This window comes from Ochotona curzoniae, unplaced genomic scaffold (genome assembly GCF_017591425.1).
Source record: "Ochotona curzoniae isolate NIBS_2020 unplaced genomic scaffold, NIBS_Ocur_1.0 patch153, whole genome shotgun sequence".
Lineage (NCBI taxonomy): Eukaryota > Metazoa > Chordata > Mammalia > Lagomorpha > Ochotonidae > Ochotona > Ochotona curzoniae.
The window spans coordinates 449,697-455,330 of NW_024466699.1; positions in this window are offsets into that span (position 1 = coordinate 449,697).

Sequence of the window (5,634 nt, forward strand, 5' to 3'; positions counted from 1 at the left end):
CAAAGCTTCAATGACGCAGCTTCAACATGAAAGTGCAAGAGTTGCTTGCACTGTTAGAACCTGGGGATTATATGGCATTGTTTAGGGTTACACGTTCAGACATCCGGGAACACAGGCAGAGAAGAGAAGTGGTAGCAATTGGTGCTACATACTGGGATATAGGGTGTGGGCCACTTAAATTCACAGGCAAACGTCTGAATAATCCTTATGAAAGAAGTTAAGGCAAATGATGACAACTAGTTTCTTGGGAGGAAGAGATGCCTCTGCATAGCTATTTCTCACCAAATTCGTGTGTCTATGGTGAGTCCTGACTTGGGCACACGAAGGCTTCATCTTCATTGAAGATTGCATTCTGCTCTCTATTCCATTTAGAAATTACTAAGAGTTCTTGTGGTTCTTCTGAGTAATTCAGAACAATTTAATTTGTTTACTCCGAATTTCCTAAACTTGTTTGACTAAAGAATCAATTTTACGATATTAAAAAAACTGCAGAATTGATGCTTGGAACACAGTGTAGGAGAGATTATTTGGGAAAGTCTTTTGTTTTAATTTCGAGAATTTGTGTCATCTGTTTGCTTTAACAGTGAAATTGAAATTTTTGAAAATAAAAGCATTGTTCACTATCGCCAACTGAATTTGGCAACAAGGAGAATATTTTCATCAAGAGTTATAAGGCATGAGAGCTAAGATTTATCTTGATAAAATCCTTCCTAAACACAATCTCTTAAAGCTTCAAAACCATCTATGAGGGCCACAAATCGCCACCAGTTTTTCAAAATGAAACATTTCATGTGTGCACCCCACTTAATTCTGCAAACTTTCATTATCTTTTCCTTGCTTATCATAGATTGGATTGCGTATGTGTGTACTTTATTATATATATGTATATATATACACAACAGTTTCATTGACATGTACGTATGCGTATATATATAGATGTGTGTGTGTATATATATATATATATGAAATCTGAGGTTTAAATCAAGATTCCTTTATTCCAGACTTTCAGTAATTTAAGCTATTAGATCTTCTTCAATATACCAAAGCTAAGCACTATTTCAAAAACAAGAACAAAAAAATTTAAAAAAAGAGCAAAAATCAAAGCAAACTGAAAATAATCCTTTAAATCTAAGTAGTTTTCTTAAACTGAAATATAAATTGGCTTTTCCTGTCACACAAATTTATATTGAACTTTCCTTTTGAATCTGCCTTAGGGACTTGAGGTCAATTTGATTTCTATGTGCATTTTATTGCCAACTTACATTCTTGTTTCCACCTCCAGATTAAAATTACAGGCCTTCTTTCTCATTATTGTGTGTCTACCTCCTAATATATATGTTTTTCTGATTATTTGATATCTTTATTTTTTGTCTCCAAAAATAAAACCATGCAGATTATTGTTTTTAAAACCTAAAATTATCATACACTACTCTAAATAATTTACTTACATTGACTCACCAGGATTTTCTTCTAATCCATGTAAATATTCCATGTTTCTCAACTTCTAATTGTTTTTACTATGTTTTACTTCATATTCTCTTAATTTTCCTGGGAAAGTTCTGAGAGATCCTGTTTATGTTATTTCTCATTATTCTTTATATAGATTTAAATTTTTGGTTTTTATAAAATATTTACTGATTTATTTTAAAAGCAGAATGATAAGGAAACAGTCAGAGAGAGATATTCCATCCGTTGGCTCACTCACCAAATAGCCATAGCATCTATGTGTGGGCCAACCAACAACCAAGAGCCTGAAATCCATGGGGGATTAAAAAGCCGCATGCCCTTGGGCCATCTTCTGCTACCTTCCCAGGTGCCCAAGTTGGAAACTGACTTAGACATAGCAAAAGTAACATCAAGTGAAAGTTACAGTGCTAGTGTAATGGCAGGTTAAATACCTGCCTGTGATGTCAGCACCCCCTACAGGCGCTGGATCACTGGATCACATTTTGGTTGCTACAGTTGCAATTCAACTCCTTGCAAATGGCCTAGAAAAGCAACAGAGGTTGGCCCAAGTGCTTGGACTCCTAACCCACCCAAGAAACTTGGAACAATTTCTTGCCTCCTGGGTTTGTACTGGCTCCACTTTAGCCGTTGTGGCATTTGAGTGTGAACCAGAGGATGGGAGATCTTTCTTTGTCTTACTGTCTCTCTCTGTAACTCTACCCTTCAAATGAAAATAAAATATATATTTGAAAAATTAAATTACCTTCTACAATTGGTTCAAAATGTGACGCCATGAATTGTGGGGCCTTTAACTTGCTGTGAAATATCATTGTATGTTAGTGCCAAGGCAGCGCTGCTGATTTAGCAGAATCTAAAGATTGCAGATTTGTAACTACATTCATTTTCTCCATCGTAAGTTCCTTTCCTCCAGCAACCTGGATGTGGTTGGATAAGTGTTAATTTCCAGATATCTACTGATCCAACCTCAGGATCCTGTCATTGTCCCCCTCTGTAGTGAGAGAACTCTTCAGATGGTATTAAATCAAAGGTTTTTTTCTGGTAAGATCATCCTGGATTGTCAGTTGCATAATGGATATCACCAAAAATCTATTTTTGTTTTGTTTTGTTTTTTCCTTTCCAAGAAAAGACCTAAAAGGAGATTTTTACTATGCAAGCAGACAACCATGCATAGAGTGAAGCAAGGTTACCAGCCACTATCTTTAGAGATGGAAAAGGGGGCTAGGATGCAAGGAAAGTTAACTCTGGTGACCGGGTTAAGGAAAGAGCTGTGTCCTTGTCTGGGCATTCAGGAGTGAAGACAATCAAGGGACAGTGATTTCAGGTGAGTCTGAAGATTTGTAGAGATGCATATAGTTTTAAACTCCCCAATTTGAGCTCTTTTACTACAGTAGATGGAGGGAATTTATGTACTAGCTATAAAAATTAAAAGGGGAAGAATTGGAATTGATGAGATTCTGAGAAATTGAATTGCCAAGTAATTGAATAAACCGAAAGCCCAGGTAACTGAAGTAGTTAATTGGACTGAATTGAATTGTCGAGAAAATCAGTTCACTGGTTTAGGATAAAGTTGCTAGGGCTGTGAAAATGGGATCCAGAGAGAATGAAAAGGCTAAGGAACTGGAAGAGTGAGTGAGTTGAATGAGGAGGTCAAGTGAAAGAGGGAACCAAGAGCTCTGGAGGAGTAAAATTGTGGGGCAATTAGCAGCTATTGCAATGATAGATCCCTCAGGGTAAGCCCAGCATGGGGCAATGGAGATGTACTGAGGCAAAGGCAGAGAGGGAGGTCAAGGTGATGAGAACTGAATGTGCTATTCCTGAATCTTTTATCTCCATCCTCTCATTTCACACTCAGATAACCCCAATTTTGGAAAAATGTTCAGATGCTAAAACGTGGAATTTGTGTGCTCATTTATTAAATATTACTTAGAAGTATTTAGAGTATATGATGTATTTTATCACTATAAAATGACTGAAAAATTATTTGAGATAGCTTAAGTACATAAACATTCTTATAACCCACGTGATTATGTGTTTAGGACAGCAACGTTACTCCATTTATACGAACGTAGTTTGATGCTCATTAACAGTTAAATTCAATCTAACACTTGCTTTATTCTAAAGTTTTGATTCTCTTTCTTTTTTAAAGTGCTAAGAGAAAAACTGGCATCTGTTTCTTCTTAAAATGTACAGGCATATAAAAAAGGATTGATAAGAGAGTAAGAAGATTTATTAAACCAGCGAGATTTCTAAGAGATCAGCAGGAAGTAAATAGTACTGAACTAAGCCCTTTAATAAAAGAATCCTCTTAGCTTCCTGGCCTTTTGAATCCAATTCTTTGCGACTCATTCTAATGATTACTCTGAGAGTAAATTATTATACCCAGTACACAAAATTAAATTGTTCTGGGTCAAGAAGAACGCAAACATAGTATAAAACAGTACATGCTTTTGTCCCAAGAAATAAATGCCCTGTATTATAAATAACTATTTCATGGTGGATACCTTTCCTAGGTTGTTTTGTTCAGGCATGGTATTTCTCGTTCTACATCTGTCTATTGTATACCACTTCTCTATAAAATATGATATTTTGCCTGTAGGTACTTTTTGAGTTATTAATTTTTTTCAGATAAAATAGCAAGATGTCAAATGTTATTGGAAATAATATCAAATTTCATGAGTTTTTAAAATATATGAGTCTTTTATTTTCTTTTTTATGATAAAGGGAAGTCAGCTACTTAGTTTAACCTACTCTCATTTTATTTCCTCCATCATACAATTTCTAAAGTTATGGAAATGAAAATTGTAAGATATAATTATTTGATATCTTTCACATCAACTGGACTTATTCTACATGCTCTCTTGCAATCTTCATCATTTACTAGGAAAAAAGAAAAACAACACAAACCTATAGATGTTTAATATTTCTTTAATATTATATGATGCATGCTTTATGTTGTAGAAGTTTTTATTGAGAGACATTCATTCTTCTTTGGTGTATAACTAAAACAGATAATGCTTCGAAGTGTTCTGTTCCCTTTTATTCATGTTAAATTCCTAGAACTGCAGTTTTATTTAGAAAATGCATGCCTTGTTCTTATACTGTACTGTCGCTGTACTGCAGTGTTTCTGTGATATTTCCTCTAAGTTTTCACCACCCTATAGAGGGAATGGAAAAGAGTGCACACACACACACACACACACACACACACACACAGTACTCAATACTCCAACGCCAGTTACTTTTACTTTTTAACAGAACATTCATGGATATGTATGACTTAGTCTCGAAGCTTTCTTTTCTATGATATGTTGAAGTATACTCACATTTATAATTTTGGATACATAACTTTTGAATTTGTCATAATTAAATCCACATTTAGTAATTGTGTTTCTCTTTTTGTTTCTGTTTTTCTTTATTGTGGAATTTTAAAACTGTTTTTTATGATGCGAACTCATAGGTCCGGGGATTTGCTTTCCTTCCCCCAGTGATTTCTGCTGCATTATTATGGTAGTATAGTCCTTCAGTAGCAGTCGCACATCCATCATCATGTTACTTAAGTATATCCTGACACTGTGAGTATAGACAATGTTAAAAAGAATAGAATTCTGTTGTCAGGTTTTCTTTTCTTTTCTTTTCTTTTCTTTTCTTTTCTTTTCTTTTCTTTTCTTTTCTTTTCTTTTCTTTTCTTTTCTTACTTATTTTTATTCCAAAGTAGATCAGATTTACAGAGAGAGGAGAGACAAAGTAAGATCTTCCATTAGCTGTCTCACTCCCCAGCTGGCTTCAATTGCCACAGCTGAGGCCATCTAAAGCCAGGACCAAGAGCTTCTTCCAGGTCTCCCAAACGGGTCCAGGGTCCCAAGCTTTGGCCATGCTTGACTGCTTTCCCAGGGCACTAGTAGGGATTTTGGTGGAAACTGGAGCAGATAAGACATGAGTTGGCATTCATAAGGGATCGTGGCTTCTGTAGGTCAAAGATTTCATGCCTGAGCCATTGTGCCAGACTGTTGAGTTATATTTAACAGTCTCATACATACTGCAATGTACTTTCACTTCTTGATGTGTTATTTTCCATTATACAGTTCCTGTGGACGAATATATGTAAATACATGTTTATCTATATATTTGTGGATCTTGTATTTTGCATGAATATTGTCTTATATCAGA